A 12593-nucleotide genomic window follows, 5' to 3' on the forward strand; every position below is an offset into this window, starting at 1 on the left:
AAGTTTAAAGCTAACATGATTAATATTCAGAGCAGACAGACTAGTTTATATAGCCAGAGACACTGAGGTCAGCCTGGATAATGGAAGAGCATGCTCATTCCTGAGCCTGTAGTGACACATACTTACATCCCTATCGAGTCCAGGCACCTCAGGCTTGTCAAAAAGAGGTGTGTCCATGACGTTGTAAAGATGTGAACCTTACAAATGAGCATCATGTAGTCATAAGCATTTGGATGAGTCACAGCTCATTTTATGGGTGTAGCTCATCTTCAAAGGAAGATTGAACTGACCATAAACATCAGATCATGGAACATAAGCTTTTCCAAAGACTCCTCATAAAAAAATACAATAAAAATAAATATAACTATTGCCTAAAACTCAAAGTCTCACAGAGATTTATTGTGAATCGAATGCATCATTGCTCATCTTCTTTTTTTTTCTTTGCATGATATCTATACCACTGATCTGAGTTTCTTTCTAAAATGTTGATAAAGCTATTTTTTTAATGTACATGATCGGTTATAAAAGACAACCTCAATACAGCATGGAATAGGAGAACATTGTAAAACATCTGCATTTTTACTGTTTTCCAATTTTCATCAGTAATCTTGTTGGCCCCTCAAAGTGTAATCTGACATGACCTAAATAATACCCACATTTGGAGTGGCCAAAATGTCAAAAGATTTCAAGATATTACAAAAACAAAAATATCCAAAGTTCAAACATATTTTTACATGTGTGGTCCACCACCCTAAATTTTCTGAAACTAAACATGAATATCATTTTCGTGAAAATAATAAATTATGTTTTTGCTAGCTTCCATTTATATGAAATCATTTAACGCATATTATTTTAGCATACCTATTACTTTTCCAGCACAATCTAGGTTCTGCAGGAAATTTAGAGCAAACACAATAGCCAGTCTCTGAACTCTAGGAGCTCTTATTTCAGTAGGAAGATTATATTGTGTGCACACAACATCAAACATCATAAGGCAAGCAACAATTTAATGGTGTCTTTTGGTAGAAATCAACCATTGTTGAAGGTTAGAGAAGAGGAAGAGCAAGGGCATAAATCAGGCAAAATTGCATGAAAAAAATGTCCTGAACTGAACCTGAATGTATTAATAAAACTCAGAGGAAAAGCGAACAATGAATTAAGTCAAATAACAATAACATCATCAAAAGATGAGTAAAGAATAACAAGTCAGTTCTTAGACAAAATCCAGGTTTCATTAGTAAAACAGATGTATGAGTCACAGGTAGCTCCAGCATTTCAAACTTGGGTAATCTAGAGGAGATTTTTATCAAATACAGGGAAGTTAAAAAACAGAGCTCAAAGACAAGAGAAATTTTATTTAAGAGATATTACAGTTGAGGTGACAGTACGATTTCTCAGTATTGATGTCTGGTACACAAGGGGAGGTGATAATGGAGGGGAGAGTTTTGGAGAGAGATCTGGGGTTGTAGGGTAAAAATCATTCAATAGTGTCTAATGTCTTGTTCCCCCAGCAAAAAATTAGAGTGCCCCTTTATTATGAGATTCATCCTACCCTGGAAACATTACCCTATTGTATACATCAAAAATTACTCAACTCTTATGGGTCATGGCCACTTGAGCCATATTTTCTAAATGTTCCTTCATCCCAGTACCCATGGAGTTAGCCAGTATCATGCAGATATGCCAGATTTTATTTTTTTCAGTGATGACGGGCATACTGCTAGGTCAGGCTGACCTAGTGTGAGTTTAAAAGCATTAATATTTTACGTACACTATTATTCCATGTAAATGCATTAAAGCATAAGAAAATCCCAATGTTTGTAGATTTTTTTTTTTGCTTTATCTGAGTCTTAGTAGTTATGCTATGCTGTTTTATAACAATCCTGTTATGAAAGTCTTGAATGTATTTTGTATTTTCCAATGCTGGCCAAATTATTTGATCTTTCATTAGCAGTCCACAAGAATAAGAGATTGATGCTCTAGGTGAATAAAAGTACGAGTTGGAGATTTAATGGATGAGCAGCAAGGAATGAGAGGAAGAATGTTATATATGTGAACTGTAAGTTAAGCATTTCGGCAAATAGCAGCTCCCCACATGCTTTATGGTGGAATCTCAGGCCACTGGGTTGAAAGGTACCTTACAGCTCCTCTAGACTCACATTTCTTAGGAAAGATTAGGGCTGAGGCAGATGCAGAAGGATTTTGAATGGACTCTCTTTCTTGCACTGTTCTGCTCCCACTTGGGGCAGAAATTTGGGCTTTGTATTTGAGTATTTGTAAAAGATAACATTTAAAAATGACCACAAGACCCTGGTTACTAAGCTTGATCCCTCTTTTCCCTAAAGAAACTCTGAAGGATTTTTTTTTAATCACAAAAATAACAGAATCCTAAGATAATTTTTACGTTTTATACTAATGCTCCTAGATGGTCTTTGAAGGTCTAGTTACAAATGGATAAATGGAGGCCAGCTCCATCTCTAACGACCTACCAGCTTAACCTCACTAGGCCTGCCTCCCCTTCTGTTGACTTAGATGCCCTTAAATTCATTTCCAGCCCTATCATTCTATAATTCCACACGTATTCTGAGATAGTCTCATGAAGCCTATCCAAAGGCTCCATGATGGCAGATTCCGAATTCTACTTAAAACCAAGATTACAATTTGGTAATTTTACTAGAATGTGAGTTGTTGTTAACGGCTTGATGATAACTCTCCTTAAACTTAGAGAAGCTGATATGCAAAGTGTTTATTTAACGTTCGGTTAATTCCTGTGGATAACACAACAATCCATGAAGATAATGTGAACACTAATTTTTCAGAGTGAAAAAAATAAAGATAGGAAAGAGTTAAGTGTACTTATTAACCTACAGATGGCAATTTTGATCAATAGTGTAGACCTAGAAGAAACTTTTTTTTAATATATTTTAATTTAACCCTAGATGAAGCAATTTGCTTCAATATCCACGACCAGGTTACTTACTATAGCTTCCAGGTTTCCAGGCTATTTGTTTGCATTTACGAAAGAAACAAAACTGGGAATATATGCAATATACAATTTCTAAGATTTTTTTTCAGAGCTAAAATCATGTTGTAATAATTAAATAAATCCCTTTCTCCCTTGAGCTATACAATATTTATCTATTGTTGGAAAATTATACACATGATTTTTAATATGCCTTTAGACATATTAAATAATCTTTAGAGTTTTTGCTTACTTTATTTCTTAGGAAACCAGATTGCCAAGTTAGAGCATGGAAATGTATTTTTTTTTTAATTTTTATTTTTTATTATTATTATACTTTAAGTTTTAGGGTACATGTGCACAACGTGCAGGTTTGTTACATATGTATACAATGTATTCTTACCTGTGTCAGAACAAATCAAACTTTGAAAATGAGACTGTATTTCCCTCTCATCGACGGTCCCTAATGGCAATGGTCCCATCTCCAGCTTTTGATCATTTTTTATTTCAATGGAGCACGCTGGGCCGCAGCTAAGCCTGTGGAAATGGCCATGAGTCAGGTGAGTAAGGGAAGCCCTGTGTCAGCACACGCTGAAAGCAGAAGCTGAAGTCCTGTCCGCACTGGTAAAAAGACTGCTGGAAACGTGTTTTGCCACACCCTGACAGTTGCCCTGCTTCTACCTGATATGGTCAGTTTCTGCCTGTTTATTCTTTAACCCACAAGGCATGCCGCATCCAAGTTTCTGTTTCCTTCTTGATGAATCTCCCTTGGATTCTGAAGGAATCCTTGGATGTTGCAGCACATCTTCACCAGGATAGTCAAAAAAACCACAAGTACCATTCTTCCAAATCAGATTTTAGTTAAGTTCACGGAGTCACTTTCCACATTTTTAGGACTGGTTTCTTTTCACTTAATGAGGTTTTTCAACTATTAAGATTCTTTAGCCACATCCAAGTCATGGCAGGGTGGGTTTAAATGATGAGCATTTCCCCAACAAAAGCATCATTTAATGTTGAGCAAAAACTTAAATAGTAGACGGCACATTCAGGCTCGGAACCAATGTCTGACAAGGACAAGCTTGCTCCGGCTCGGCCTGAATGATGATAAACTTGGGCTTCAACATTTCAGGCTCCTGAATCTGGGAAACAACTCAGTGAAAATTTATATACAGTGCATAATGTGAGGCTTGGCTAAAAGCAAAGCTGCCCTTGGAAAAAGATAGATGGTTTTAAACAAGGCTAATTTAAAAACCTGAATCAAAGATAAATCAGCTTTCTGAACTTAGAGGGGCAGCCTCCACAGCAGAGGTCCCACATAGCCCACCCAGCGGAGGAGTCTCCCTCCTGCCCTGCCAAGAACAGAGGCCTAGAGCTGCTGGAAGAATCCCTCTGTGAGCCCTCTCTGGATGGGGAAAGGCAGGTTGGGGCCCTTGAGAAAGGCATTAATCACATTTGGTTCCTTGTACCTGATAAAAAATAGCTATCTATGGGATCTGATTTTTTTGTGTTTCAAACTGGAGAAACTTTTATGATGTCTCTTGATGAAATATAACCACCCTCTCATTCTAAGCAGCCTTTAAATTCTCAAATGTGTGTAAATGGAAAACATGCTGTGGGTCTTTATTCCACTGAGCAGCAAGAAATAAATCAGAACTCTCCCTCCGCACCCCCCATTCTGTCTCTCCCTTGATACCTCACAGATGTGCAGCGTTAGAGGGAAGAGCAGAAATGCTTTATAAAATTGATATGTGGAAGCTGCTTTATTTACCATAAATGCCTAGCCCGGGGCTTTCTCTACAGTGCCCCGTCAAGATATTAAGCTGAGTTCTTGCCTTCTGCCTACCAAAAAGTCCTCTTTCATTTCTGTCGGACGGGAGGGTCTCCATTTTCTGCATAGGAGAGGTAGTTGGTGGTGGTGTGGTATTTACCATCAAAAGTGAGATGGCTGCAAGTTAGTGGTAAACAAAACATTTCATCCATAATGTATAAAATGTGTAAATCACTCTAGGATCCTGCGGGGTTCAAAGTCCTATATTAATATCCTTCATTAGTATAATTGATATTAAACTGGATGCTAGAGACCCCCATAGATGAATACAAATGCTAGAACTCGCCTCTGTAGCTCATTCATATCTAAAAATATGTAGAAGATATACCACAGAGCTCATGAAAGACTTTTAACTGATTTTAATAGCAGTTATTACATTAGAAAATGAGACTTCCTCTTGTAACAGAGATGAACTGGGAAGAAACAAAGGAGGAGAGGTAACTAGTGCAGCGCCCCAGTGCCCTGCCAGAATTACTGCTCATCATTCTTGCTTTCAGCAGTTAGCCGGCTCCTTTTGTCAAAGACTACCACCGTCTAATGAAACAATTAGGGCTTGACAGTTTAAATATGCTATTTTGTTCTTTTCAAGCATAAGTGCCAGCCACTAAGACAAACTATACCCACTACCTTCCTATCAGCAGAGCCATTGTTATCCCAGATAGAATGCCCTAAAAATAAAATCCATTTTGTATGTGAAGCTTCATCAAGTCAGGTCATGTCTGCTCCTCAGGGCAGACTGCAGTGTACTAATTTCATTATGCTATTTTTAAATGTGGCCTCCTTGGATCTTTTAGTATGTCCTACATAGCTCAACAAGGCCCTGAGTTAGTGTTCAGGGTTCTCTTGCTAATCACCTCTGTCCACCCTGCCCTCCACCCTAACCTCCACAACCTCTCCAGGCCTGGATGGTTAACAGGAAATAGGCACACTAATGATGGATGTGTTCACACGAAGATGAACAACACCTACTAGGCACTGGCCAACACATGAGCTATTAGAAGACCAAATTGGCATCAGTTTCTTGAACTCATTATTGAAGTTACTCCAGTTTTAAAAATAAAAATCCCCAAAAAGAGAGAATGGCTTTTTAAGATATCATCTTGAGTTATTTTTGAGCCTTTGCACCTATTTCTGTTTTGTCTCTTGTAGAAAGTGTTTTGTTTTGTTTTGTCTTTGTTTTTGTTTTTAGTTGTATAATGAACACAGACTCAGGTAAATGAAAAGTGTAGAAGAAAATATCATTATTCATTACTCTTTTACTTGTGACTAATAGAAACCCAACTGAAACTTGATATGCAAAAAAGGACATATTGTTCATTTAATCAGAATTGGAGTGGCATTGGTCACAGAGAGATTCATGGGCTCAAATAATGCCATGAGGACAAGGTTTCTATCTCTTGGCCTCTCAGTACTATTTTTTCCTGTGTTAGCCTACATTTCAGGGGGATTGCTCCTCCTGGTAGCCCATGACACCCTCAGCATTATATCTTACCAGCTGAATAACCCTAATGAATGTCATCTCCTGGGGGTAGGGAGAATGAGATGATGGCCAATGGGCAGAAAATATCAGAGTGGAGAAATAACATTTTTTTATTTTGGAGATCTATTACACACTATGGTGACTATAGTTAATAATAGTGTGTTGTACATTTCAAAAATGCTAAAAGTAAATTTCACATATTCTTACCACAAAAAGAGTATTTGAGGTTATGGATAGATTAATTAGCTTGATTTAATTATTTCATATTGTATTTACAAATCATGACATCACTTTGTACCCCATAAACACATATAACTATACATTTTCCATTTATAATATTTTTTCTTAAAAAATGAAATGTTTCCTTCTTCAAAATTGTTCTAACCACACTCCCCAAATTGAGTCTCATCAGTATGGCACGGGTTATGTGTTCATCCCTGAACCTATACATATGGACAGAGTAATGAGAATCTCTGATTGAGTCCATTTCTGTCATATGCTCACATAGAGCCAGAAGTTTAGATCAGTCACAGATAAGCCACATGGACTGAGAAGAAGGAAGGCGTGGTTCCCCAAAATGTCACCAAGGTATACCACCTTAAGAAAAAGGAAGAGATGCAGAGAAAGCAGAAAGAGCAGATGTCCAACAGAGACATTTATTCCCTCAAACTAAAAACAAGATAGTATTCTTTGAAAACTTTTATCTTACTTATTTAGACAAGAATCAAAGATACATACTTAATCCTAGAGGAGGTGGAAGGTTCAAAACTATTTTTGAAAACTGATGAATCTGTTCTAATTGGAAGAGTAAAATATTTTCCTCTCCAAGATTCAGAAACTGTCAGGAGATACCAATGTGGGGAATAATGAAGAAATTGTACAGAATAAAGAGAGAAAAACAAATAAATGGTATAAATTAATTGAGGAATCATGTCCACAAAGTCCAGTCCCCAACTGCGCACTCAAATTTTGAATACATTGTCCTGCTGCCTTCTTACCTCCATTATTTCTGATGAGAAGTTAATTATTTATCTTACTAGGGTTCCCTTGTGCATGATGAATCTTTTTTTGTTGCTGCTTTCAAGCTTTTCTATTTATTTTTGGCTTTCAACCTTTTGATAATGACATGTCTGTAGATTTGTGTGTGTTTGTCCTACTTGGAGTTGGTTGAGCTTCCTGGGTGTATAGATTAATGGCTATCATTAAATTTGGAAGTTTTCAGCCATTCTTTCTTTTTTTTTTTTTTTCTTTTTTTGAGACAGAGTCTTGCTCTTTCACCCAGGCTGGAGCACAGTGGTGCCATCTTGGCTCACTGCACCCTCCACCTCACAGGTTCAAGTGATTCTCCTGCTTCAGCCTCCCAAGTAACTGAGACTACAGGTGCCCACCACCACACCTGGCTAATTTTTGTATTTTTAGTATTTTTAGTAGAGACAGGGTTTCACCATGTTTGCCAGGCTGTTCTCAAACTCCTGACCTCAAGTGATCCTCAGCCTCCCAAAGTGCTGGGATTACAGGCATGAGCCACCACACCCAGCCAATTTCCTCAGATGCTTTTCTCGCTTCTTTTTATCTCTATTCTCTTTGAGGGTACTCCCACTATAAACATGTTCCTTGTTTAATGGTGTACCACGTTTCTCCGAGATACTGGTGTTTGGCTGTTTCTTTTTATTCATTCTTTTTTCTCTCTGTTCTTAATTCTAGAGGTGGTGGAAGGTCCTCTCTATTGAACTAATTTTCAGTTTGCTGATTCTTCTCCTAGCTCATTTTGAGCACCTCTAGTGAATTTTTCATTTTAGTTACAGTACTTTTCAACTTTAGAATTGCCATTTGGTTATTTTTTTAAGCCTTTCTATCTCTTCATTGATAGTCTCTATTTGATAAAACATTGTCATCAGGTTTCCTTTGATCCTTCAGCTATGATTTTCTTTAGTTCTTTGAACATATTTTTAATAAATGCTTTGAAGTCTCTGTCTACTAGATCCAACATCTTGGTCCCTTAAAGGCAGTTTCTATTGCCTAGTATGTTCCCTGTGTATCTGTCACTCTTTTCTGCTTCTGTGCATGTCTCATAATTTTTTGTTGAAAACTGGACATTTTGGATAATATAGTGAAGCAAACTTGCATACGAATACCCCCTGGGGTGTTGATGTTGTTTGCTTGATCATTTGTTTGTTTGGTGATTTGGCTGAACTAATTCTGTGAGGCCTATTTTCCCTGTAGTGCGCAGCCTCTCAAGTTTTAGCTCAGATTATTTTCCCCTTGTTTTATAACTTTTAGCCTGGTTTCCTAGGGGTTGCCCCTGAGACAACATAAGCTACTTATTGGTCAAAAGAAGATACTAATTAGTCAAAATAAAGCTCTGTTAGATTTTTACCCTTTATCACTGGATGTACATGTGTGTAGCTTGGGGGCTGCTATTACAATTCAAGAGAGTGGTAGTTTTGCCCACAATCAGCCCAGGGACTAGTAGCTTTGAAGTTCTTGTCTCTGATTGCCTCTGAGAGGGCACCACCTTGGGTATGCACACTATCTTCCAAACTGCCAGGGATGCATGTGCTTTCATTTTTAACCCTAAATTCCTAGGAATTATTTTTGGGCCAGGGTAGCTTATCGTTCAGCCAGTGTTCAGAAAGAGGTGTGCTTAAAACCCTTGTGCCAATGAATCTTCTGCTCAATGTTGATGATAGATATGTGTGCAGTTTGGGGAGTGATTTCAAGTCTGTCCAAGTCCTCTTCTGATTGTTCCTGTATCAGGGGAACCAGCCCCCAATATTTCGACGTAGGTTCTTTTCTATTTTCCCTAAGTGTTGGCCAGTCTGAGAAATAAAGGGAAAGAGTACAAAAGAGAGAAATTTTAAAGCTGGGTATCTGGGGGAGACATCACATGGCAGCAGGTTCCGTGATACCCCTGAGCTGCAAAACCAGCAAGTTTTTATTATGAATTTTCAAAGGGGAGGGAGTGTACAAATAGGGTGTGGGTCACAGAGATCACATGCTTCAAAGGCAATAAAGTATCACAAGGCAGAAGGTCAGAGTGAGATCACAAGTTCAGGGTGAAACTAGAATTGCTAATGAAGGTCCATGTCCTGCTGGGTGCACATTGTCATTGATAAACATCTTAGCAGGAAACAGGGTTCAAGAGCAGAGAACCATCTGACTAGAATTCGCCAGGCTGGAATTTCCTAATCCTAGCAAGCCTGAGGGCACTGCAGGAGACTAGGGCGTGTTTCATTCGTTATCTGCAACTGCATAAGGCAGACCCTCCTAGAGCAGCCATTTTAGAGGCCTTCTCCTGGGAATGCATTCTTTTCCCAGGGCTGTTAATTATTAATATTCCTTATTGGGGAAAGAATTCAGTCATATTTCTCTTACCCATTTTCATCAATAAGAGAAATATGGCTCTGTCCTGCCTGGCTCCCAGGCAGTCAGACCCAACAATGGTTATCTCCCTTGTTCCCTGAACGTCATTCTTTTTTCAAGGTGCCCAGGTTTCATATTGTTCAAACACACATGCTTTATGAACAATTTGTGCAGTTAACAAAATCATCACAGGGTCCTGAGGTGACATACATCCTCAGCTTATGAAGATGACGGGATTAAGAGATTAAAGTAAAGACAGGCATAGTAAATTATAAGAGTATTGATTGGGGAAGTGATAAATGTCCATGAAATCTTCACAATTTATGTTTAGAGATTGCAGGAAAGACAGGTTAAGAAATTATAAAAGTATTAATTTGGGGAACTAATAAATGTCCATGAAATCTTCATGATTTATATTCTTCTGCTGTGGCTTCATCCAGTCCCTCCGTTCGAGGTCCCTGACTTTCTGCAACACTCCTGAGTAGATCCCCAACACATATGCACAGCCCTTTCTTATCCACAGAGTTGACTGTGAATCCAGAGGAGCATTCTTAGCTGTTTCTTTCTGTGGTTCTGTGTACTAGACTTCTGGCTGCTTTGCTTTTTGACTTGTTGCTACCAGTATCATGGAGCTACCAACAGCCTCATAATTGCTCTCCACCAAGATTTCCGTTGTTTTCAACTCCCTTAGACCTGGAATTTCCATATTCTGTTTCAAATAAACTCAGTTCACTCCAGCTGAGCTGTTCACAGCCTGCCTCTCCCACTGAGTACAATCTCCCAGCATAGGAGCTGGGAGCAGGGATGGTGGCTCACCTCTCCTGGATTGACACCCTTGCTCTACCAGTGGGTGCTGGAATAGGAGGTGGTAGCCCCTGATCTCAGCTTACCCATCTAAGCACAGAACTTCCACATTGCTAGGGCATGAGCAATAGGGGCACATATATTCTCAGCCTGCCACACTTAGGTTGGAGCTTCTGCCCTGGGAGTAGGGGCTGGTGGTGGATGGGAGTCTTAGTCCTTTCAGCCACTACTGCCCTGAATAGAGCTTTTGCAACAAAGGGCCCAGAGGGTGGGCAGGGTGAAAAGATACCCCTGAACTGGGAGCCTAGGGATGAGGGAGCCCTTCTCCTCTGTACTCTCACTTCTCCTTCATCTTCTTGGCTGCACCTGCACAGAGTAGGACACCCAGAAAAGAGTTTCCTAAACACGGAGCTAAGCTAGAGGCAAAGGTAATGACTCAAATGTCACAGACTCTTTCTGTTCTTACTGCTCAACAGATTTTCTTGAATGAATATTTCTCCATTTGCTGTGTGACCTTATGACAATTTCCAGAGATTTTTAAATGGCTTTTTATAATTTTTATCAGTTAAATAGTTGTTTTACTGAGAAGAGAGTCCTCTGGCTCCTCACTCACCATTTTGGAAGTCCCTCTACCCTCACATTTAACTTTCATTCTGTAAGTTACAAATCCATCAGTCATAAGCCATTCAAGAGCTTTAAGAGTTATCTAGTCTATTCCATCTGCCTTTGGATGGGATAATACCTTAGCCAGCCCAGATACGTGAAAATCTATACTGGTTTTGAAAACCTTCAGAGAAAAAAATTTCACAGCCTTTCTTAATAACCTAAATCAATGCTTAACAACTCTCACTGCCAGGAATTCTTCTTTGCTCATAACCTAAAACCCACATGCTATAGTTTAAAAGCCTTTCCTCTTCATCTGTCCTGGAGAAGATAAAGAACAGCTGGTCACCATACAACATACTTCCTCTCTGTGAGGAACCATCTCTAACATCCTTAAAAAAATTCCTCTTTTGACCCTGTCATTAGAATAAATAATCTTAATATTTCCTCATTCTAGTTTTCATTTTAATTTTTGTGGATACATAATAGTGTCTATATGGGATACATGATAAATTGGTGCACCACCTCAGACACACTTCATCCACTCTGACTCTTCTTCTGTCATCCTACTGGGGTATTACCTGCAAGTTCTATGGGCACCAGTCTCAAATTGGTGCAGGCAATTTGAGATTGTCTTTCTTACCCTCTTCAGCACCTCTTTCCTCAATATGATGTTATAACTAGGTACTGTTATCACTCACCTGATTTTTGGTTATTTCGAAGGTGTTTTTGGTTTGGATAGCTGTTCAGTTTGGTGCTCCTGTGGTGGGGAGACACTCAGTGGAGACTTCTATTCAACCACTTGTTCAGCTTCCCTCCTTTCATACTATTTTTCAATTCATGAGCAACCTTTGTGCTCTCTTCCAAAATCATTTCGCTGTTGTCATTAACCTCTTAAGATTTGAAATACTTCTCAAAGCAAGGTCCAAGAACTGTATACATGATTCTCTTAAAGTGCTTGTTAAATACACAGATTCCTGTGACCCTCTCTGGACTTAGTGACTCATAATCTTGGTTATGAATCTGGGAATCAGCATGCCTAACAAATTCACCAGGTGCTTCTGATGCACTGATGTATAAGATCCTCTAGGCTAGACTGTAGTCTATTTTCACTGGGTTATAGATTGCAACACCTTGCCTGCATAATAGAATCACGTGGGAACTTTTATAAATTCTGAAGTCCAGGCTGCACCCCAGTCTAATTAAATCAGAGTCTCTGGGGGTGACATTAGGTTCAGCAGAATTTTTAAAGCTCCCCGGGTGAATTATAAGTGAATCCAATGGAGACAGCGAGTTCTCCAAGGCAAGAAGATATTAGCATTTGTATCTCAGCATCTATCAGCACAAAGCCTAATACAGAGAATGTTAGTGCCTGGTTAGGTGACTGAGTAAACTAGACATAAGTTTTTTATTTCTAGGTACATGTTCATTGAATGTCCCATTTTCTTCTATCTATATCATGGGATATTTTGTTTAATAGTAAGAGCAACTGCCCTTTCTCATAGTAAAGATAAGTCTTTTTGTTACTATTTGTTTTTTTAGAGGAGAGCTGA

This window comes from Nomascus leucogenys, chromosome 2 (assembly GCF_006542625.1).
Source record: "Nomascus leucogenys isolate Asia chromosome 2, Asia_NLE_v1, whole genome shotgun sequence".
In the NCBI taxonomy this organism is placed as follows: domain Eukaryota; kingdom Metazoa; phylum Chordata; class Mammalia; order Primates; family Hylobatidae; genus Nomascus; species Nomascus leucogenys.